The sequence below is a fragment of the Salmo salar genome, unplaced genomic scaffold (genome assembly GCF_905237065.1).
Source record: "Salmo salar unplaced genomic scaffold, Ssal_v3.1, whole genome shotgun sequence".
Taxonomy (NCBI): domain Eukaryota; kingdom Metazoa; phylum Chordata; class Actinopteri; order Salmoniformes; family Salmonidae; genus Salmo; species Salmo salar.
In genome coordinates this window covers 146,581-172,101 of record NW_025549937.1, presented here as the reverse complement: position 1 = coordinate 172,101, position 25,521 = coordinate 146,581, and the positions used below count along the sequence as shown (strand labels likewise).

The following is a 25,521-nucleotide window of genomic DNA, read 5'->3' as shown; positions in this document are numbered from 1 at the left end:
TAGTGCTCTATTCTGAGCCAGGTCTTATGCAAATGATCAACATGCAATTTACAGTAAGTGGTTTGCCTTTTTTCCAGTAAGAAACATGTGACAGATAGCTGTTCTTATACCCATTATCACTTCTGTACTTTGTGACACCATACAGTCTTTGATAAACAGGGATATGTTAGTGTGCAGTGCAGTTATTGTTCTCCAACTTCTTTTGATGTAGATAGAGAATGTAGGAGACAGTACATGTGGTCCTTAGGCCCTCTCTGAGAAAGATAGAGACATCTCTGAATAACTAATATCTCTGGTCTCAATGTTTCACAGGACAGATAGACAGAGTGGGGGAGAGAGAGGGAGATACAGAGTGAGACAGATATGGAGAGGGAGAGAAAATATTTCTGAGAACCTTACATATTTAGGCCTCCCCCTCCTCCCATCCACAGAAGAAGAAAGAAGAAGTGTGTATAAATGTCCCTGAATAACTATTCTCTCTAGTGTCCATGTCACACAGGAGACAGTATAGAATGATACAACTCTACATGGTCATTGATGGTCGACCACAGAGGGCCAGACTCAGTCCTGGGAACCCCAAGGTCTGCATGTTTTAGTTTTTGCCACAACAATACAAAGATAATAATTAACTCTTCATCATCAAGCTGTGATTAGTAGAATCCACTGTGTAGTGATACATAACCTCACAGAACTACAGTCATGCTCTGTGATGTGTGTGTGAATTCACAGGGTCCCATTTTACTCCATGTAAATATATTGTCACTTCAATTCTTTAATCACATGGTAAAAGGTATCTACACTGTGGTAAACTAAACTAATATACACTAAATATACAAACTAATCTACACTGGTAAACTAAACTAATATAAACTAAATATACACACTAATCTACACTGTGGTAAAGTAAACTAATATAAACTAAATATACAAACTAATCTACACTGTGGTGAACTAAACTAATATAAACTAAATATACAAACTAATCTACACTGTGGTAAACTAAACTAATATAAACTAAATATACAAACTAATCTTCACTGTGAGAAACAAAAGTGGTTTTCTGAAAATAAGTCTGTCGTCACATGGTGGTGGTTAGTGTCATACTATTGGTTAGACAGTTTCCCCTTTAATGAGGTTGACAGTTAAAACTGTCTCTTACATTAGACTGAGTCACACAGAGGCTCCAGCTGTGCAGAGAACAGACACAAACCAACAACTGAGATAACAGCAGACTTTACAGCAGTAGAAGTTACAGCAGTAGAAGTTACAACAGTAGAAGTTACAGCAGTAGAAGTTACAACAGTAGAAGTTACAACAGTAGAAGTTACAGCAGTAGAAGTTACAACAGTAGAAGTTACAACAGTAGAAGTTACAACAGTAGAAGTTACAACAGTAGAAGTTACAGCAGGAGAAGTTACAACAGAAGTTACAAGACTAGCAGTTACGAGTTGAAGACAAATAACCTAATTAAATAAATACCATGGATATTGATGATTGTATATATGCCAATCAAAGACCCATAAAGCCCCGCAAGAAGGATGGAGTGGGTGATCAACATTCAGGTACAGTTTATCCTGTTATAATGCTAGACATACACACACACACTTACACCCAACACACACACACACACACACACACACACACACACACACACACACACACACACACACACACACACACACACACACACACACACACACACACACACACACACACACACACACACACACATAAATATAAATACAGACATTTCTCATTTAAATTAATATTCACACCCCTGAGTCAATACATGTTAGAATCCCTTTTGGCAGCGATTACAGCTGTGAGTCTCTGGGTGAGTCTCTAAGAGCTTTGTAGACCTGGACAATATTTGCCAGTTATTCTTTTCAAAATTCTTCATGCTCTGTCAAATTGGTTGTTGATCATTGCTTGGCAACCATTTTGAAGTCTTACCATAGATTTGCAAGCATATTTAGATCACAACTGTAACTCTGCAAACTCCAGTGTAGATTTGGCCTTGTGTTGTAGGTTGTCTGGTGGAAAGCAGACTGAACCAGGTTTTCTTCTAGGATTTTTCCTGTGCTTAGCTCCGTTCTAGAATTTTTTATCCTGAAAAACTCCCCATTCCTTAACAATTACAAGCATACCGATAACATGATGCAGCCACCACTATGATTGAAAATATTGAGAGGTACTCAGTAATGTGTTGTGTTGGATTGCCCCCCCTGTATTCAGTACAAAAAGTGAATTGCTTAGCCACATTTCTTTGCAGTATTACTTAAGTGCCTTGTTGCAAACAAGATGCATGATTTGGAATATTTTTTATTCTGTACAAGCTTCCTCCTTTTCACTCTGTCAAGTAGGTTAGTATTGCAGAGTAACTACAATGTTGATCCATCCTCAGATATCACCCTTCCGTATATGTGGTGAAATGTGGCAGAGAAGGAGCGATGTTTGTCAGACCATGAGACATCCTGAAAATCGGTCTTCTCTCAAAATCTTACGTAGCGTCCGAACGGTTTGGCCTACAAACTATTATAACCCCTCTATTGAAAGATGAGACTCTCACAAACGTGATGGGGTTCTCCATTTAGGACGTCTACAAGCCTCACAAGACTCTGAAGGTCCCCAGTACCAGTTTAAAACATTTATGGACGTATATATGGAGATAGTTTAGTGCCTAAAATAAGGGGATAAATACATGTAAAAAATATTAATAAAATGTTTCCTGATCTTTCTAATATCTCTCAGATATAGGACAGACACTTCAGAACAAACTTCCTTTTGATATTTTTGGGGACTATCTGTTGTTCCATGTAGTGAATCTGTTATTCAGTGTGTTTCTATTGGCTAATACTAGAAATGCCAAATACAATGCTTCATGCAATAATTTTTTTTCACATTTTTTTTTAATACTTTAATGTGTCTTAAAATTCTAAATCAAATAGCTAAATAATTCTTGGTATGACCATCTTAAAACAATTGCATATGTTGGCTCAGACCCTCCCCCCTCCCCCAGCTCAGACCCTCCCCCAGCTCAGACCCTCCCCCGGCTCAGACCCTCTCCCAGTTTAGACTCTAGAGGGTTAAACACTATAATTGCACACACAGTGATTCATTGCAACTTACTATGTGACTTGTTTAGCAAATGATTCCTGAGCTTATTTAGGTTGAAGTGGTTGAATACTTATTGAATCAAAACATTTCAGTTTTTCATTTCATATAATACATATATATAAAAAACATAATTCCTCTTTGACATTATGGGGTATTGTGTTCAGGTCAGTGACAAAACATAATTTAAAATTCAGTCAGTAACAACAAAATGTGGAAAAATTCACTTTTCTGAAGGCACTAGCTACCTCTATTACCTCGTACCCCTACACATCAGCTTGGTCCTGGTACTCCCTGTACATAGCTACCTCTATTACCTCGTACCCCTACACATCAGCTTGGTACTGGTACTCCCTGTACATAGCTACCTCTATTACCTCGTACTCCTACACATCAGCTTGGTACTGGTACTCCCTGTACATAGCTACCTCTATTACCTCGTACCCCTACACATCAGCTTGGTCCTGGTACTCCCTGTACATAGCTACCTCTATTACCTCGTACCCCTTCACATCGTCTTGGTACTGGTACTCCCTGTACATAGCTACCTCTATTACCTCCTACCCCTACACATCAGCTTGGTACTGTTACTCCCTGTACATAGCTACCTCTATTACCTCGTACTCCTACACATCGGCTTGGTACTGGTACTCCCTGTACATAGCTACCTCTATTACCTCGTACCCCTACACATCAGCTTGGTCCTGGTACTCCCTGTACATACAGTGCATTCAGAAAGTATTCAGACCCCTTGACATTCCACATTTTGTTACGTTACAGCCTTATTCTAAAATGTATTAAACACACATTTTTTCTTATCAATCCACACTCAAAACCCCATAATGTCACATCCTGGCCAGTATAGGGTTAATTGGTATTGTAGTTTGGTCAGGACGTGGCAGAGGGTATTTGTTTTATGTGGTTCGGGGTGGTGTTTTGGAAAATAGGGTGTTTGATTTAGTATTTCCGGGTTTTTGGTTTATGGTCTGTGTTTATGTATTTCTATGTGTTATCTAGTTAGTTGTATGTCTATGTTTGGTTAATTGGGGTGGACTTCCAATTGAAGGCAGCTGTGTGGTGTTGCCTTTGATTGGAAGTCCTATATTAGTTGGGTGTGTTGTTTGTCTAATTGTGGGAGATTGTCTTTGGATTGCTGTGTTGCCTTCAAGGCTGTCATTTTGTCGTTCATCGTTTTGTTTATTTTTTGTATACGTGTTTGTTTGGTTTTTCCTTCTTTTGAGTAGGATGAGTATACACATACCTGCTGCGTTTTGGTCCGCCATTTCTAACGATGAGCGTGACACATAATGACAAAGCAAAAACAGGTTTTTAGACGTTTTTGCAAAGTTATTACAAAAACAAACACAGAAATACGTAAGTATTCAGACCCTTTACTATGAGACTCAAAATTGAGCTCAGGTGCATCCTGTTTCCATTGATCATCCTTTGAAATGTTTCTACAACTTGATTGGAGTCCACCTGTGGTAAATTCAATTGATTCAACATGATTTAGAAAGGCACACATCTGTCTATAAAAGGTCCCACAGTTGACAGAGCATATCAGAGCAACAACCAAACCATGCGGTCGAAGGAATTGTCCGTAGTTGTCCGAGACATGACTGTGTTGAGGCACAGATCTGGGGAAGGGTACCATAAAAAAATTCAGCATTGAAGATCCCCAAGAATACAAATGTCTCCATTATTCTTAAATGGAAGAAGTTTGGAACCACCAAGACTCTTCCTAGAGCTGGACGCCTGGCCAAACTGAGAAATCGGGGGAGAAGGGCCTTGGTCTGGGAGGTGACCAAGAACCCGATGGTCACTCTGATAGAGCTCTAGAGTTCCTCCATGGAGATGGGAGAACCTTCCAGAAGGACAACCATCTCTGCAGCACTCCACCAATCAGGCCTTTATGGTAGAGTGGCCAGACGGAAGCCACTCCTCAGTAAAAGGCACATGCCAGCCCGCTTGGAGTTTGCCAAAAGGCACCTAAAGACTCTCAGACCATGAGAAACAAGATTCTCTGGTCTGATGAAACCAAGATTGAACTCAGTGACAAAGTCCCGAACTATGTTTGACCAGGGGCGACTGGGTATGGGAAGAGAGTGAAGCAGACCGGAAGTGGGTTTAGTGGAGGTTGTGTTCCGGACACAGACCGAGCAGGCTGAGACAAACTCCAGGGTATCTCTCTCCATGGTGGGCCACCAAAAGCACTGACGCAGAAAGGCGAGGGTCCGGTTCATACCAGGGTGACAGGTGAGGTGGGTAGAATGGGCCCACTGAAGAACATCAGAGCGAACAGAATCAGGAGCAAATAGAGACACACCCCTTAAACCTGGAAAAGGAACAGGGGAATTACACACAGGACTCCCCAGACACTCCCCTTATTACTGGTGAAGGAAGGGAGGAATTACACACAGGACTCCCCAGACACACCCCTTATTACTGGTGAAGGAAGGGAGGAATTACACACAGGACTCCCCAGACACACCCCTTATTACTGGTGAAGGAAGGGAGGAATTACACACAGGACTCCTCAGACACACCCCTCATTACTGGTGAAGGAAGGGAGGAATTACACACAGGACTCCTCAGACACACCCCTTATTACTGGTGAAGGAAGGGAGGAATTACACACAGGACTCCCCAGACACTCCCCTTATTACTGGTGAAGGAAGGGAGGAATTACACACAGGACTCCTCAGACACACCCCTTATTACTGGTGAAGTAAGGGAGGAATTACACACAGGACTCCTCAGACACACCCCTTATTACTGGAAAAGGAACAAGGGATTTACACACAGGACTCCTCAGACACACCCCTCATTACTTTTGAAGGAAGGGAGGAATTACATACAGGACTCCTCAGACACACCCCTTATTACTGGTGAAGGAAGGTAGGAATTACACACAGGACTCCCCAGACACACCACTTATTACTGGTGAAGGAAGGGAGGAATTACACACAGGACTCCTCAGACACACCCCTTATTACTGGTGAAGGAAGGGAGGAATTACACACAGGACTCCCCAGACACACCCCTTATTACTGGTGAAGGAATGGAGGAATTACACACAGGACTCCTCAGACACGCCCCTTATTACTGGTGAAGGAAGGGAGGAATTACACACAGGACTCCCCAGACACACCCCTTATTACTGTGAAGGAAGGTAGGAATTACACACAGGACTCCCCAGACACAGCCCTTGAGAAGTGTAGTGCTCTAATCCGAGCCAGGTCTTATGCAATTGATCAACATGCAATTTACAGTAAGTGGTTTGCCTTTTTTCCAGTAAGAAACATGTGACAGATAGCTGTTCTTATACCCATTATCACTTCTGTACTTTGTGACACCATACAGTCTTTGATAAACAGGGAGATGTTAGTGTGCAGTGCAGTTATTGTCCTCCAACTTCTTTTGATGTAGATAGAGAATGTAGGAGACAGTACATGTGGTCCTTAGGCCCTCTCTGAGAAAGATAGAGACATCTCTGAATAACTAATATCTCTGGTCTCAATGTTTCCCAGGACAGATAGACAGAGTGGGGGAGAGAGAGGGAGATACACAGTGAGACAGATATGGAGAGGGAGAGAAAATATTTCTGAGAACCTTACATATTTAGGCCTCCCCCCTCCTCCCATCCACAGAAGAAAGGAGAAGTGTGAATGACCGTCTCTGAATAATTATTATCTCTGGTGTCCATGTCACACAGGATACAGTAAATATAGACCTTAGGCCCTCGCTGAGAAAGATAGAGACATCTCTTAATATCTATTCTCTCTGGTGTCAATGTTTAACAAGAGACAGCAGTTATTCTTTGTGAGTGCACCGTCTTGCATATAGCTATCTGCAGTTCATCACAGACAGACAGACAGACAGACAGACAGACAGACAGACAGACAGACAGACAGACAGACAGACAGACAGACAGACAGACAGACAGACAGACAGACAGACAGACAGACAGACAGACAGACAGACAGACAGACAGACAGACAGACAGACAGACAGGGAGGTACAGAAGGAGAGAGATGGAGAGATAATATTTGTGAGAACCTTACACATTTAGGCCTCCCCCCTCCTCCCATCCACAGAAGAAAGGAGAAGTGTGAATAAACATCTCTGAATAACTATTATCTCTAGTGTCCATGTCACACAGGATACAGTAAATGAAGACCTCAGGCCCTCTCTGAGAAAGATAGAGACATCACTGAATAACTATTCTCTCTGGGGTCAATGTCACACAGGACACAGCATAGTGTATAAAACTCTACATGGTCATTGATGGCCGACCACAAGACTTAATGCAGCATTTCCCAAACTCAGTCCTGGGAACCCCAAGAGGTGCTCGTTTTAGTTCTTGCCACAACACTACAAAGATAATAATTAACTCTTCATCATCAAGCTGTGATTAGTAGAATCCACTGTGTAGTGATACGTAACCTCTCAGAACTGCAGTCATGCTCTGTGATGTGTGTGTGAATTCACAGGGTCCCATTTTACTCCATGTAAATATATTGTCACTTCAATGCTTTAATCACATGGTAAAATGTATCTACACTGTGGTAAACTAAACTAATATAAACTAAATATACAAACTTATCTACACTGTGGTAAACTAAAATAATATAAACTAAATATATAAACTAATCTACACAGTGGTTAACTAAACTAATATAAACTAAATATACAAACTAATCTACACTGTGGTAAACTAAACTAATATAAACTAAATATATAAACTAATCTACACAGTGGTTAACTAAACTAATATAAACTAAATATACAAACTAATCTACACTGTGGTAAACTAAACTAATATAAACTAAATATATAAACTAATCTACACTGTGGTGAACTAAACTAACATAAACTAAATATACAAACTAATCTACACTGTGGTAAACTAAACTAATATAAACTCAATATATAAACTAATCTACACTGTGGTAAACTAAACTAATATAAACTAAATATATAAACTAATCTACACTGTGGTAAACTAAACTAATATAAACTAAATATATAAACTAATCTACACTGTGGTAAACTAATATAAACTAAATATACAAACTAATCTTCACTGTAAGAAACAAACAAAAAATGGTTTTCAGAAAACAAGTCTGGAGTCACATGGTGGTGGTTAGTGTCATACTATTGGTTAGACAGTTTCCCCTTTAATGAGGTTGACAGTTAAAACTGTCTCTTACATTAGACTGAGTCACACAGAGGCTCCAGCTGTGCAGAGAACAGACACAGGCTCAGGATTCACCAGGCTGGGGAGACATAACGGAGACCTGGCTCTGGGCGCAGGCCCTGGACTCACCAGTTTGGGAAGACCCACTGGATGCCTGGAGGAGGTGGCACAGGAGAGACCAGGGTGGAGAGACCCACTGGAGGACTGGTCCGTGGAGGAGACACGGGCTTGACCAGGATAGGGAGACCCACTGGAGTACTGGTCCGTGGAGGAGGCACGGGCTTGACCAGGATGGGAAGACATGCAGGAGGCTTGGTTCTGGGCGTATGCACAGGACGTGCAGGGCTGGGAAGACATGCAGGAGGCCTGTTTCTGGGCGCAGGCACAGTCTTTACCAGACAATCAGCACGCACCTCAGGACGAGGATGGAGAGCTGCCTCAGGTGACATCATTCCCACGACACGCTCATTAGGGCGAATGCCGTATTTTATGCACCATACTAGCAGCTCTCTCATCTCTCTCTCTCCTAATTTCCCCATTAACCCCGTCACAGTCTCTGTCTCATATCCCTCGCTCACCTCCAATGTCATCCCGACTGGCTCTGGTTCCGACCTCAGCTCCACCGACTGTCCCGTGTGCCCCCCCAATTTTTTTTATTGGGGCTGCCTCTCGCGCTCTCTCTCCTCGTAATAGCGCCTCTCCGCTCTCGCCGCTTCAATCTCCCACTGCGGGAGGCGATATTCCCCAGCCTGAGTCCATGGTCCCTCTCTGTCCAGGATTTGTTCCCAAGTCCATTCGTCCATAACACTGTACTCCTGCTGCTCCTTCCTCTTCCGCCGCTTGGTCCTGGTTTGGTAGGTAATTCTGTAACGGCTGTCTATGGAAGAAGTGGACCAAAATGCGGCGGAGTTAGGGTTCGTCATATTTAATACACGAACACTATGCATTTACAAAAACAACAAAAACTGACAGCCAACACAGTCCTGTCAGGTGCAACCACAATGACAAGCACAATTACCCACGAAACACAAAGGAAACGTAGGCAACTTATGTGTGACTCCCAATCAACCGCAACCCTCTACAGCTGTGCCTGATTGGAAGTCACACGGCCAAAATTAACGAAACAATAAAACACTCACTCCCTTCTGCCACGTCCTGACCCAACTACACCCTCTACTGGTCAGGACGTGACACCATCACTGGGACCTGTATGCTCTCGTTGGTTGGCCCTCGCTACAAATTCGTTGCCAAACCCACTGGCTCCAGGTCATCTATAAGTATGTCCTAGGTAAAGCCCTGCCTTATCTCAGCTCACTGGTCACCATAGCAACACCCACCCATAGCACGCGCTCCAGCAGGTATATATCACTGGTCATCCCCAAAGCCAACACCTCCTTTGGCCGACTTTCCTTCCAGTTCTCGTCTGCCAATGACTGGAATGAATTGCAAAAATCACTGAGCTGGAGTCTTATATCTCCCTCGCTAACTTTAAGGCAATAAATAGACCATAGAGGCGAAATAATTACAATTTAGCATTAACACTGAAGTGATAGATTTGCAGATGATGATGTGCAAGTAGAGATACTGGGGTGCAAAAGAGAAAGAAAATAAATAATAATATGGGGATGAGGTAGTTGGGTGGGCTATTTACAGATTGGCTGTGTACAGGTACAGTGATATGTGAGCTGCTCTGACAGCTGATGCTTAACCTGTTTGGGATAGGGGGCAGTATTTTCACGTCCGGATAAAAAACGTACCCGATTTAATCTGGTTACCACTCCTACCCAGTAACTAGAATATGCATATACTTATTACATATGGATAGAAAACACCCTAAAGTTTCTAAAACTGTTTGAATGGTGTCTGTGAGTATAACAGAACTCATTTGGCAGGCAAAAATCTGAGAAGGTTTCATGCAGGAAGTGGCCTGTCTGACAAGGTGTTGTTGTTCTTGCTTCTGTTTATTGAAGAGTCAGGATCTTAGCTGTACTGTGACATTTCCCACGGCTCCAATAGGCTCTCAGAGCCCGGGAAAAACCTGAACGATGACGAGGCAGCCTCTGGCTGAAACACATTATCGCGTTTGGCAAGTGGCCCATCAGAGTACTATGGAATTAGGCGCGTGCCCGATTCGACCCAGTGATATATTTTCCTTCGGCTGTTTATCTAATTGCAGATTCCCGGTCGGAATATTATCGTTTTTTACGAGAAAAATTGCATAAAAATTGATTTTAAACAGCGGTTGACATGCTTCGAAGTACGGTAATGAAATATTTAGAAATCTTTTGTCACGAAATGCGCCGTGCGCGCGACCGTTATTTACGTTTGGGATAGTGTCTGGGACGCACGAACAAAACGTCGCTGTTGGAACATAACTATGGATTATTTTGGACCAAACCTACATTTGTTATTGAAGTAGAAGTCCTGGGAGTGCATTCTGATGAAGAACAGGAAAGGTAAGACCATTTTTCTTATAGTAAATCTGATATTGGTGAGTGCTAAACGTGCTGGGTGTCTAAATAGCTAGCCCTGTGATGCCGGGCTATGTACTTAGAATATTGCAAAATGTGCTTTCACCGAAAAGCTATTTTAAAATCGGACATATCGAGTGCATAGAGGAGTAATGTACCTATAATTCTTAAAATAAATGTTATGCTTTTTGTGAACGTTTATCGTGAGTAATTTAGTAAATTGTTAGTAAATTCACCGGAAGTTTGCGGGGGGTATGCTAGTTCTGAACGTCACATGCTAATGTAAAAAGCTGTTTTTTGATATAAATATGAACTTGATTGAACAAAACATGCATGTATTGTATAACATAATGTCCTAGGTGTGTCATCTGATGAAGATCATCAAAGGTTAGTGCTGCATTTAGCTGTCTTCTGGGTTTTTGTGACATTATATGCTAGCTTGAAAAATGGGTGTCTGATTATTTCTGGCTTGGTACTCTGCTGACATAATCTAATGTTTTGCTTTCGTTGTAAAGCCTTTTTGAAATCGGACAGTGTGGTTAGATTAACGAGAGTCTTGTCTTTAAATAGCTGTAAAATAGTCATATGTTTGAGAAATTGAAGCAATAGGATTTTTAAGGTATTTGAAAATCGCGCCACAGGCTTCAACTGGCTGTTACGTAGGTGGGACGAATTCGTCCCGCCTAGCCCATAGAGGTTAAATAAAGGTGAGATTATTTAAAAATATATATAAAATAGAGCTAACAGGGGCCCAAAGGGTCTCACAGGGGACCATAGGGAATAGGGTGCCATTTTGGCCTTGTTGGAACATACTGAAAAGATAAATGGTCTGTTTTAATCAAGAGGCTAATTGATGTCATTTTAATGTTGACATGTGTGAACTGTAACCGACCGTATGTGAACTGGAATTTGTGTGTGTCTACTATAAGCCTCTTCTCTTTTCCTGAATAACTCTCTCTCTCTCTCTCTCTCTCTCTCTCTCTCTCTCTCTCTCTCTCTCTCTATCCATCTCCCTCTCTCTCTATCCATCTCCCTCTCTCTCTCTCTCTCGCATGTGTGAACTGTAACCGACCTCTCTCTTTCTCCTCTCTTTCTCTCCCTCTCTCTTCTCTCTCTCTGTCTCTCTCTCTCTTTCTCTGTCTCTCTCGCTCCCTTTCTGTCTATTGTCATCAAAGATCTCTAACTCTCTCTCCCTCCCTCTCTCTCAAAGATCTCTCTCCGTCTCTCCATCTCCCTCCCTTTCCCTCCCTCTTTCCCTCTCTCTCTCTCTCCATCTCCCCCCTCTCCCTCCCCTCTCTCTCTCTCTCTCTGTCTCTCTCTCTCTCTCTCGTCAGAGTGCATGCTGGAAGCAAGTTGACTCTATAGGGTTTCGGTGTATAAATATTTATATATATTGATTAGTTGAGTTGTTTTAAGGTTGTATTGTCTCACTAATACTAAGTACGTATAGAGGAGGTGTAGAGGCCCCCTCGTGGAGGTGTAGAGGCCCCTCGTGGAGGTGTAGAGCTTGAAAATGTTAGTCGGAGGCATGGGGTGAACATTCCCACTGAGACAGGTTGTTCGGTGGAAGAATGTAGTTTAGCAGTGGGCGCTATCATTGGGTATGATAGCATAACATCAGCCTCAAGGATGAATAGTTCTGTCGTAATTTTCTTAGATTCCTTTGAAAATGTGAATACGATAGTTGAGAGTGGTGTTGTGTTGCCGGGAGACCCAGACGTCGGTATTCCCTCTTGTGAATCCGTCGAAGAAAGTTATGCTTTCAAACGTGCCCCTTTTTGTTAGAGATGAAGTGTTGGAGAGAGAGTTATCTCATCATGGACAACTTGTTTCTACAGTAAAAAGGTTCTTTTTGGATGTAAATCTCCTCATTCTCATAGGAGGTAAGTACACGTGATCTTAAAGAAGGATACTGACCCAACTGAATTTAGCGTTCAGTTTCAAGATTGACGGGTTTGATTATGAGTTCTACTCTTCTACTGAATCAATGAAATGCTTTGGGTGTGGAAGAGAGGGGCATTTGGTTGAGTAATTGTCCAGAGAACGAGCACACAGAGCTGGGTAGCAGCTATAGCGTTGGTGGTGCTGAAGCACCACTGAGAAGGGATGAACAGGCTAAGGGTTCATTAGAAGGGAGAAGGTGGGCAGATGTGATGGGATAAATAGGAAAGGAGAGCAATGTGGTTATGGGGACAGTTGTGGTAGAGCAGGGAAAAGGGGGGGGGTGGAACAGTAGGTGAGACTGCGATTGAGGTCATTGAGGGGGTGCTGGAGAATGAAATGGGCAAGAGGAGAGTTAAACAATGGAAAATGAAGCAGCTGTTTTCAAAGTACCGAGGAAGAATTTAAGGGGTAGTGAAGGTTCTAATTCCCAGAGGAAGAATTTAAGGGGTGGTGAAGGTTCTAATTCCCAGAGGAAGAATTTAAGGGGTTGTGAAGGTTCTAATTCCCAGAGGAAGAATTTAAGGGGTGGTGAAGGTTCTAATTCCCAGAGGAAGAATTTAAGGGGTGGTGAAGGTTCTAATTCCCAGAGGAAGAATTTAAGGGGTGGTGAAGGTTCTAATTCCCAGAGGAAGAATTTAAGGGGTGGTGAAGGTTCTTATTCCCAGAGGAAGAATTTAAGGGGTGGTGAAGGTTCTAATTCCAAGAGGAAGAATTTAAGGGATGGTGAAGGTTCTAATTCCCAGAGGAAGAATTTAAGGGATGGTGAAGGTTCTAATTCCCAGAGGAAGAATTTAAGGGGTGGTGAAGGTTCTAATTCCCAGAGGAAGAATTTAAGGGGTGGTGAAGGTTCTAATTCCCAGAGGAAGAATTTAAGGGGTGGTGAAGGTTCTAATTCCCAGAGGAAGAATTTAAGGGGTGGTGAAGGTTCTAATTCCCAGAGGAAGAATTTAAGGGGTGGTGAAGGTTCTAATTCCAAGAGGAAGAATTTAAGGGATGGTGAAGGTTCTAATTCCCAGAGGAAGAATTTAAGGGGTGGTGAAGGTTCTAATTCCCAGAGGAAGAATTTAAGGGGTGGTGAAGGTTCTTATTCCCAGAGGAAGAATTTAAGGGGTGGTGAAGGTTCTAATTCCCAGAGGAAGAATTTAAGGGATGGTGAAGGTTCTAATTCCCAGAGGAAGAATTTAAGGGGTGGTGAAGGTTCTAATTCCAAGAGGAAGAATTTAAGGGGTGGTGAAGGTTCTAATTCCAAGAGGAAGAATTTAAGGGGTGGTGAAGGTTCTAATTCCAAGAGGAAGAATTTAAGGGGTGGTGAAGTGCCCTAGTAAAATTAGAGAGAGGACAGTAGAGTTCTATGCTGAGCTCTACAAGTGGAATTAGAAAGAGGACAGTAGAGTTCTATGCTGAGCTCTACAAGTGGAATTAGAAAGAGGACAGTAGAGTTCTATGCTGAGCTCTACAAGTGGAATTAGAAAGAGGACAGTAGAGTTCTATGCTGAGCTCTACAAGTGGAATTAGAAAGAGGACAGTATAGTTCTATGCTGAGCTCTACAAGTGGAATTAGAAAGAGGACAGTAGAGTTCTATGCTGAGCTCTACAAGTTGAATTAGAAAGAGGACAGTAGAGTTCTATGCTGAGCTCTACAAGTGGAATTAGAAAGAGGACAGTAGAGTTCTATGCTGAGCTCTACAAGTGGAATTAGAAAGAGGACAGTAGAGTTCTATGCTGAGCTCTACAAGTGGAATTAGAAAGAGGACAGTAGAGTTCTGTGCTGAGCTCTACAAGTGGAATTAGAAAGAGGACAGTAGAGTTCTATGCTGAGCTCTACAAGTGGAATTAGAAAGAGGACAGTAGAGTTCTATGCTGAGCTCTACAAGTGGAATTAGAAAGAGGACAGTAGAGTTCTGTGCTGAGCTCTGTGGTGGCTAATTTCCGCATTACCAAATTAGGATTTACAAACACACCAGTCCGAGTTAAAACTACATCTTTAATACTTAAGATACTTTTGCAAAAGTTCTTGACCCCCCAATAATGCATTCTCTCGAATGAATCATTTAATGAGGTGATTACAGAATGGCTACAGGGATCTTTTATAGCAACGATACAGCCCCTTCAACGTATATTGACAAACCACAGATACTTAGTAACAGTTCACAAAGGTTACGTTTTGTATGACAGATATCAATAAAACACATCAGACAGTAACTGCTATGTCAACAGGGTTCATTATACAGACCAGTATCTGGTCTCCTTAGAACCGTCCCTCCCTGGTACGGTATTGAACAGAACTATTTCATCCAATGGCATATATCAATTGTCAACTCTAGATACTCCCATCTCAAGCAAACCCCCTCTTGACCCCACTCCTGGACAGGCTCACTGGGGGAGTGAGCCTCTAGGCCATATATTATCACAGGATAAGTGTGAGATCTAAGAGAGGACATACAAGGGTCCATTTACTGCCATAATCCTCCCCACAATAAAGAAAAGGAGGGAGTGACTTTCTCAGACATTGTGGAGACAAGTCATTGGTTCCCCATTAATCACGCCATCCCTTCACATGGTTTAAGAAATAGGTAAAGACACATTCCCATGACGACAAGTCTGACCTCTCCCCTCTCTGGGCCCCAAGTGTCTGAGCCCCAGCTAAGGTAGACGTGCAACTGAAAAGACACCAGAGTCCAATGGACACTTTCTAATGACAAGTATCTCACATAACCATATTATACTAATAAAACATCTTAATTATCTATGTTACCCAACTAATTCTGATTCGTCCACGACATTTCCCCTCTCAAGGGACTCCGTCCCTTCTAGAGAATCAGAACAGTAACGTTACAGCGGAACCAGTGTCTAAACACAGACTACATCACAACAGAAAAGACAGTCATCCCTCTGTGTCCCCTCTCAACTTAAAAGAAAATCACCAGATTTAAGAACATTCATTCACATAGAACATACATATATTCTACATAAACCAAAAATCACAAAACAATAACTAATTGCATGGGGTTCCTGCACATAACATCCCAAGAAACTCAGCACTGTCTCTTATTACCATCCCCCAACATTTACTAAACACTCTTGCAATTTGTCTGGGAAGGTTATGATACACAGTCACCTGCACGAACCCATGAAGATAAACAAAAAATGCATACAGTTTATGAGATTCAAAGCTATATTTTCCATAGACAGTAAAAATCACATAATGAATGCATAATGCAGTGCATGCAACAATGGAGTTTAATAAAATAATCTTTAGTTATCTATCACACTCCAATGGATCAGCATAGTATGTTGGAAATGACTATTTCCATCCCAGAAACTACAATTAGCATATCTTGTTGTACAAATCCAGGTAGTGACTCCTAGTTAAAATAAAATGTATTCCCTTGGTGCCTAATGAACATCACCCAAGACAAACATCATGATTCCGCTATTTATAAGGCAATGCCTATAGAGCAAATAGATTAGGATCATTTACACTCTCCAGATCAGAGTTCACCCATGTCATTCACTCATGGCATTCACCCATGGCATGCTTATAATAACCTCAACATCTTTAGTTCATAACAACAATCAAAACAATCAATCCCTAACACATTAATTCCTTCACTCATTTAGATATTAACATACTCAACTCAAATCAATCCTTCAGTTTTAAAATTCATTCAATTTCCAAATAAAATCATAATGAGAACTCAGTTAATTATCCAACCAAAATGACATTGCTCAGTGATTCAAATTTGTCTTATCACTCAAAGTAAAAACTAAATTTAAACAAACATCAACATTAGCAGAATGTCCATTCATTTTAACATCCAGTATAATTATCCCATAATTTCTACTATTAACAATTTTATCACGATTATTCTACAGATCAGTATCTCAATGCATTCTTAATCTAAATGACTATAATTTTACGTGGTGTAGACCTCTACAATCAACCTGATACCCCAAAAGTCTAAACAGTTTTGGGCACAGTTGACCAAACCCCTCTCTCCAGGCACTGATTCTTCTGGCGTCCTCTTCGTTTCTTCTTCAGATAACTTTAAAGTTCAAAGTGAATGACCCATTATAATGTCCCAATGTCAATGTTTCACCTTAGATGCCCATTATGTCTTGTCCATTCGTCAACCAATATACCAGCAACATAAGAAAAGTTTAGAACAGCACCTTTCCCCATGCTCACTCCACGTGGACTCCTCTCACACTCCTGAGAGAAACATGAGAGAAAAGCAGTTGATAGCTTAGATCGGATACTGTACACCGGTTGCTGGCTTGGCCATTCCTCTCAGTAGAAATGGTTCGGACAGGGCCATATTCAACGCCTTCGTCACTCCTTCTTCAGCCAATTAGAGGGGTTTGAGGTACACACACTTTTCGGTCCAATTATCTCTTCCATGCATTAAGATACCATCTGATGTCACTTTTCATGATAACCTCGAAAGAACAAATCAGAACAACAGTTTAGTTCAGTTCATTAACTACATGATAAATTATTACTTTTACCAATTATTCTTAATACAAATGTCTAAACATTATTCAAAGAGAATAACAACACATTCTATTGAAACTATTCTTTCAAATTGTTTAATACTTCCCATCACAATTTCAACTTCATCGCAGAGCCACAGAATCAGGAAGTTAGACCTATAACCCATCAGGAATAGAACAGAACAAACAACACAACAATACACTCCTTCACATATCACTCAAGGTGTGTAAACTTCAATCCAAATTTCAAAGAACTGAATCCAAACCCTCAAAGGACTGTATCCTCCCCCATTTTTAACACATAACTCTCCATGAGAGTAATGTATTCAAAAACACTACTACAAATCAAAAGATAAAACAAAATGTCAAATAACATAACCAAATGAAAATCACAACTCTGAAAACCTCCACAAAGAAAAAATTATTTACCCATATGGTCATAGGAAAACAGACTTCAAGCAGCCTACCCTTAGTGAAAGGCAATGCCCTATATCACATAGGTCCAAATTACAAATATGTCTAAGAACTTTAAATTCCATCATAATTATACATTTCACGAATTACCTTGAAATCAGAATAACAAATGACCTAAAATGTATTATCCAAATGGCTTTCCCATGAGGCTGATCAGACCACACAGGAAAACCCAGACAAAGGTCATAAGTCAAACCCCTTCACAGAAATGTTTCTTACTATCTTAGACCAAAAAAAATTCAAACATCAAACATTTTCTACACGTTGTATCACAGGTTACCCAGAACATTTCATTAACCTCTCTAGGGCAGGCGGGACGAATTCGTCCCACCTACGTAACAGCCAGTTGAATCCTGTGGCGCGATTTTCAAATACCTTAATTAAAAATCCTATTACTTCAATTTCTCAAACATATGACTATTTTACAGCTATTTAAAGACAAGACTCTCGTTAATCTAACCACACTGTCCGATTTCAAAAAGGCTTTACAACGAAAGCAAAACATTAGATTATGTCAGCAGAGTACCCAGCCAGAAATAATCAGACACCCATTTTTCAAGCTAGCATATAATGTCACATAAACCCAGAAGACAGCTAAATGCAGCACTAACCTTTGATGATCTTCATCAGATGACAATCCTAGGACATTATGTTATACAATACATGCATGTTTTGTTCAATCAAGTTCATATTTATATCAAAAAACAGCTTTTTACATTAGCATGTGACGTTCAGAACTAGCATACCCCCGCAAACTTCCGGGGAATTTACTATCAATTTACTAAATTACTCACGATAAACGTTCACAAAAAGCATAACAATTATTTTAAGAATTATAGATACAGAACTCCTCTATGCACTCGATATGTCCGATTTTAAAATAGCTTTTGGTGAAAGCACATTTTGCAATATTCTAAGTACATAGCCCAGCCATCACGGGCTAGCTATTTAGACACCCGGCAAGTTTAGCCTTCACCAAAATCAGATTTACTATAACAAAAATGTTAATACCTTTGTTGTCTTCGTCAGAATGCACTCCCAGGACTTCTACTTCAATAACAAATGTTGGTTTGGTCCCAAATAATCCATCGTTATATCCGAATAAGCGGCGTTTTGTTTGTGCGTTCCAGAAACTATCCGAAATGGTAAATCAGGGTCGTGCGCATGGCGCAATTCGTGACAAAAAAATTCTAAATATTCCATTACCGTACTTCGAAGCATGTCAACCGCTGTTTAAAATCAATTTTTATGCAATTTATCTCATAAAAAAGCGATAATATTCCGACCGGGAATCTCCTTTTCGGTAAACAGAGGAAAATTCACAAAGACGGGGCGGCCAGTGCACGCGCCTAATGCCCATTGTCCCTTGATCGGCCACTTGAGAAAGGCGATAATGTGTTTCAGCCTGGGGCTGGAATGACGACATTCAGGTTTTTCCCGGGCTCTGAGAGCCTATTGGAGACGTGGGAAGTGTCACGTTACCGCAGAGATCCTAAGTTTTAGAAAGAGATGTCAAAGAAAGAAAATAAATGGTCAGACAGGCCACTTCCTGTAAAGGAATCTCTCAGGTTTTGACCTGCCATTTGAGTTCTGTTATACTCACAGACACCATTCAAACAGTTTTAGAAACTTTGGAGTGTTTTCTATCCAAAGCCAATAATCATATACATATTCTAGTTACTGGGCAGGAGTAGTAACCAGATTAAATCGGGTACGTTTTTTATCCAGCCGTGTCAATACTGCCCCCTACCCTCAACAGGTTAACAGCAGACTTTACAGCAGTAGAAGTTACAGCAGTAGAAGTTACAACAGTAGAAGTTACAACAGTAGGAGGTACAGCAGTAGAAGTTACAACAGTAGAAGTTACAACAGTAGAAGTTACAGTAGTAGAAGCAACAACAGGAGAAGTTTCAACAGTAGAAGTTACAACAGGAGAAGTTACAAGAGTAGAAGTTACAGCAGTAGAAGTTTCAAGAGTAGAAGTTACAACAGTAGAAGTTACAACAGTAGAAGTTACAACAGGAGAATTTACAAGAGTAGAATTTACAGCAGTAGAAGTTACAAGAGTAGAAGTTACAACAGTAGAAGGTACAGTAGTAGAAGTTACAGCAGTAGAAGTTACAACAGTAGAAGTTACAGTAGTAGAAGCAACAACAGGAGAAGTTTCAACAGTAGAAGTTACAACAGGAGAAGTTACAAGAGTAGAAGTTACAGCAGTAGAAGTTTCAAGAGTAGAAGTTACAACAGTAGAAGTTACAACAGTAGAAGTTACAACAGGAGAATTTACAAGAGTAGAATTTACAGCAGTAGAAGTTACAAGAGTAGAAGTTACAACAGTAGAAGTTACAGCAGAAGAAGTTACAACAGTAGAAGTTACAACAGTAGAAGTTACAGTAGTAGAAGTTACAACAGTAGAAGTTACAACAGGAGAAGTTACAACAGTAGAAGTTACAACAGTAGAAGTTACAGTAGTAGAAGTTACAACAGTAGAAGTTACAACAGTAGAAGTTACAACAGGAGAAGTTACAACAGTAGAAGTTACAACAGTAGAAGTTACAGCAGTAGAAGTTACAGTAGTAGAAGTTACAAGAGAAGCAGTTACAACAGTAGAAGTTACAACAGTAGAAGTTACAGCAGTAGAAGTTACAACAGTAGAAGTTACAAGAGAAGAAGTTACAGCAGTAGAAGTTACAGCAGTAGAAGTTACAGCAGTAGAAGTTACAACAGTAGAAGTTACAGCAGTAGAAGTTACAACAGTAGAAGTTACAACAGTAGAAGTTACTGCATTTTAACACACGTGTGTAAAGATGTCAGAGGAAATCTATGAAAACAGCGATGGATTTAGATGCACATTTTTTTTTTAATAAATAAAATAGAGACCATGGATTTAATGATCAAATATACAACAACGAAAGACCCATCATGTCCTGCAAGAAGGATGGAGTTGGTGATCAACATTCAGGTAACAGTTTATCCTGGTGTAGTGCTTGACACTGTCACCCCACACACACACACACACACACACACACACACACACACACACACACACACACACACACACACACACACACACACACACACACACACAGAACAAACTTCCTTTTGATATTTTTGGGGACTATCTGTTGTTCCATGTCGTGAATCTGTTATTCAATGTGTTTCTATTGGCTAATAGCAGAAATGCCAAATTCAATGCTTCATGCAATCATTTTTTTTCAATATTTTTTATACATTAACGGGTCTTAAAGTTGTAAATGAAATAGCTAAATAATTCTTGGTATCTTAAAACAATTTCACATGTTGGCTCAGACCCTCCCCCCCTCCCCCGGCTCAGACCCTCCCCCATCCCCCGGCTCAGAGACTCCCCCCCTCCCCCGGCTTAGACCCTCCCCCCCTCCCTCGGCTCAGACCCTCCCCCTCCCGCGGCTCAGACCCTCCCCCCCCTCCCCCCGGCTCAGACTCTAGAGGGTTAAACACTATAATTGCACACACAGTGATTCATTGCAACTTATTATGTGACTTGTTAAACAAATGATTCCTGAGATTTTTTAGGTTGAAGTGGTTGAATACTTATTGAATCAAGACATTTCAGTTTTTCATTTTATATAAATATATATTTATTAAAAAAACATAATTCCTCTTTGACATGATGGGGTATTGTGTGCAGGTCAGTGACAAAACATCATTTAAAATTCAGCAACAACAAAATGTGGAAAAATTCACTTTTCTGAAGGCACTAGCTACCTCTATTACCTCCTACCCCTACACATCAGCTTGGTACTGGTACTCCCTGTACATAGCTACCTCTATTACCTCGTACCCCTTCACATCAGCTTGGTACTGTTACTCCCTGTACATAGCTACCTCTATTACCTCGTACCCCTACACATCAGCTTGGTACTGGTACTCACTGTATATACAGTGCATTCAGAAAGTATTCAGACCCCTTGACATTCCACATTTTGTTACGTTACAGCCTTATTCTAAAATGTATTAAATGCACATTTTCCTCATCAATCCACACACAAACCCACCTAATGACAAAGCAAAAACAGGTTTAGAAATGTTTGCAAATTTATTACAAAACAAACACAGAAATACATTATTTCCATAAGTATTCAGACCCTTTACTATGAGACTCAAAATTGAGCTCAGGTGCATCCTGTTTCCATTGATCCTCCTTGAGATGTTTCTACAACTTGATTGGAGACCACCTGTGGTAAATTCAATTGATTCAATATGATTTAGAAAGGCACACATCTGTCTATAAAATGTCCCACAGTTGACAGAGCATATCAGAGCAACAACCAAACCATTAGGTCGAAGGAATTGTCTGTAGTTGTCCTAGACAGGACTGTGTTGAGGCACAGATCTGGGGAAGGGTACCATAACATTTCTGCAGCACTGAAGATCCAGAATCACACAGTGGCCTCCATCATTCTTAAATGGAAGAAGTTTGAAACCAACAAGACTCTCCTATACTGAGCAATCGGGGAAGAAGGGCGTTGGTCAGGGAGGTGACCAAGAAACCGATGGTCACTTTGATAGAGCTCTAGAGTTCCTCCATGGAGATGGGAGAACCTTCCAGAAGGACAACCATCTCTGCAGCACTCCACCAATCAGGCCTTTATGGTAGAGTGGCCAGACGGAAGCCACTCCTCAGTAAAAGGCACATGACAGCCCACTTGGAGTTTGCCAAAAGGCACCTAAAGACTCTCAGACCATGAGAAACAAGATTCTCTGGTCTGATGAAACCAAGATTGAACTTAGTGACAAAGTCAGGAGCTTTGTGTGACCAGGGGCGACTGGGTATGGGAAGAGGGTGAAGCAGACCGGAAATGGGTTTAGTGGAGGTTGTGTTCCGGTCACAGACCGAGCTGGCTGGGACAAACTCCCGGGCATCTCTCTCCATGGTGGGCCACTAAAAGCACTGATGCGAGGGTCCGGTTCATACCAGGGTGACAGGTGAGGTGGGTAGAATGGCCCACTGAAGAACATCAGAGCGAACAGAATCGGGAGCAAATAGAGTCGGGTCAAGCTGGTTCTGCTGAGCCTGGCGGATACGGGACTCGATCTCCAGGGGACGACAGCAACGATGCACAATGGAATGTTGTTCGGAACCAGTGTTGTCGGTGGTGAACTGGCAGGACAGGGCATCAGGCTTGGTATTCCTAGAACCGGGCGCTAATTAAGTGTGAAATTGAATCTACCAAAGAACAAGGCCCATCTGGCTTGCCGGGAGTTCAGAAAATTGGCTGTCTGAATGTAGGACAGATTTTTGTAGTCTGTCCACATGATTAAGAGGAGTTCAGAGCCCTCTAGCCAGTGATGCCAAGCCTCAAGAGCTAGCTTAACTGCCAGGAGTTCCTGATTATCAACGTCAAAATTCTTCTCTGCAGGTGAGAGCTTACGGGAAATGAATGCACATTTTTGGAGCTTCTGATCAGAGCACCTACCCCAGTGTCGGAGGCGTCCTCCTCCATGATGAACTATAGTTCTGGGTCTGGCTGAGTGAGGACCGGAGTGGAGGTGAAGTGGTGATTGAGTTCAAGGAACGCTGCCTCTGTCTCATCTAGTTGCGGATGAAACGTCTGTAAAAATTGGCAAACCCCAGGAAATACTGTAGCTCCTTCAGGTTAGAGGGCGCAGGCAACTCTGACTGCCATGTCTTGGCGGGGTCCAATAATATAACCCAGGAAAGACACAGAGGAAGCATGGAACTCACATTTCTCAGCTTTGACAACAAGCTTATTCTCCCACAGCCGTTGGAGAACTTGGTGAAAGTGTTGCTGGTGAGCCTCAGGGTCCTAAGAAAAAATCTAAATGTCATCGAAATAGACAAAAATGAAGCGTCCAATCACGTCCCTCAACACGTCATTGTATTAGGTTCTGGAAACCAGCAGGGGCGTTAGTAAGACCAAAAGGCATGATCAAACACTCAAAGTGGCCAAGTGGTGTTTTAAACGTAGTTTTCCACTCGTTCCCCTCTCTGAAGCGGACAAGGTGGTAGGCATTCCGGAGGTCCAGTTTGGTGAACACAGTGGCACCATGGAGGGCGGGGCAAAAGCAGAACTGATGAGTGGCAAAGGATACTTGTTCTTCACTGTGATATTATTCAGCCCACGGAAGTCAATGCACGGCCTCTGTGACCCATCATTCTTATTTACAAAGAAACACCAGCACCCACGTGAGGGGAAGAAGGCCTGACATGTCCTGCAACCAGGGAATCCTAGATGTTCTTCTCCATAACCTCTCCTGCTTGGGGCGAGAGAGGTTATATAACCGGCTACAGGGGAGAGGAGCTCCAGGCTGGAGGTCAATGGTGCAGTCGTACGGCCGATGAGGCGGCAGAGACAGGGCGTGGTGCTAGCTGAACACAGGAGCTAGATTGTGACACACTGGAGGAACTGATGACAGGTCTGGAAGTTCTGGAATGAACTGGGGCAAAGACAAGGCATGGGCAAGGGCAGAATGTAGACAATTTGAGTGAGAGCAGGCAGAGGAAAAGCCTGGCTCTGCCACGCGAGGGCGCCGTCAAGCAGGGTTCTGGGGGAGATGGGCCGGCGATTTGGCTCAACAGTATATCCCCCACTACTGCTGAGCACCACTTTTGCTGGACGCAGGGAACAAGTGGAGACAAAGTGACCAACCTGGCCACAGAACAGGCAGCTTCTAGTGCTGATTTGCCGCTGCCTCTCCTCTGAGAGAGACGGGCCCGGCCGAGCTGCACGGAGGCAGCCAGTCAGGAAGGAAATCTTGACATGTTCGCTAGCATAAGAGTTTGGCTGCTGGTCGAATACCAGTGAACATTGTACCAAAAAGGCTCTGTGTGTAGATTGATGAAGACAATTTCATGGATGAGGGAAAAAAATCAATTGAATCCATTTTAGAATAAGGCTGTAACGTAACAAAATGTAGAAAAAGTCAAGAGGTCTGAAAACTTTCCAAATGCACTGTAGCCATGTTATTTTGACTTGTTATTCTTCTTTGTTAATTCACTGGGTTCTTATTTATTGTGACACTTTTTTAAATGTTGTATCTTTAACTCTGCATTGTTGGAAAAGGATCCGTAAATCAGCATTAGCATACACCTGTTGTTTACGAGCGATATTCTGTAAGAGGTTCTGGAAGTCAAGCAGTATAAAATGTGAGGTTTTGGAACTCAGGTCTGGTGTTCTGTTCCGTGTGTATTTCTCTCACTGATTCAAAGAGCAAAAGGACACAAAAGCAGACGCCAATACAACGCTGATAAATAGCAAGTTCTTATGGTAATCATTTGTGCTTCAGGGTTTTGTCAGTGGTGGAAGAGATACTCTGGAGCTGCTGCAGTGTGTCTGGGGCTGCTGTGTGTTATACTGGCTGGGATCATAGGCCTGTTACTCTACCGTGAGTTTGATATGTTCTCACTCAAACATTCTTCATCATCAGTTGTGTAACAACCAGGGTTCAATTCCATTTCAATTCCAGTCAATTCCATTCAGAAAGTAAGCCAAATTTAATTTCCAAAAAATTGGAAATCAATTGGAATTCCAGTGTATTTCCTGAATTGACTGGAATTGAATGCAACTGACCCCAACCTTGGTAATGTCTGATTAACTTTTCCACTGTTACCTTGTTCAATGATCTCCTTATTTCAGAGAGAAACCAACTGACCAGTTATAACAGCCTGACCAATGAGCGAGACCAGTTACAGACCAGCGACAGCAACCTGACTGCAGAGAGAGACCAGCTACAGACTAGCAACAACACGCTGACCAAAGAGAGAGACCAGCTACAGATCAGATACAACACCCTGACCAGAGAGAGGGACCAGCTACAGACCAG

The 25,521-nt window shown here is 41.8% G+C and overlaps 1 protein-coding gene and 1 long non-coding RNA gene across 4 annotated transcripts in view; both read left to right on the top strand.

Moving 5' to 3' along the window:
- Nucleotides 1–25,521, top strand: part of LOC123739010 (C-type lectin domain family 4 member M) — a 48,094-nt gene that overhangs the window by 20,450 nt on the left and 2,123 nt on the right. The window lies entirely within an intron of this gene.
- LOC123739011 (uncharacterized) lies at nucleotides 1,199–25,394 on the top strand. Its single transcript, XR_006767591.1, has 3 exons — nucleotides 1,199–1,562; nucleotides 24,985–25,083; nucleotides 25,335–25,394. It is a non-coding gene; the product is annotated as an uncharacterized lncRNA (long non-coding RNA).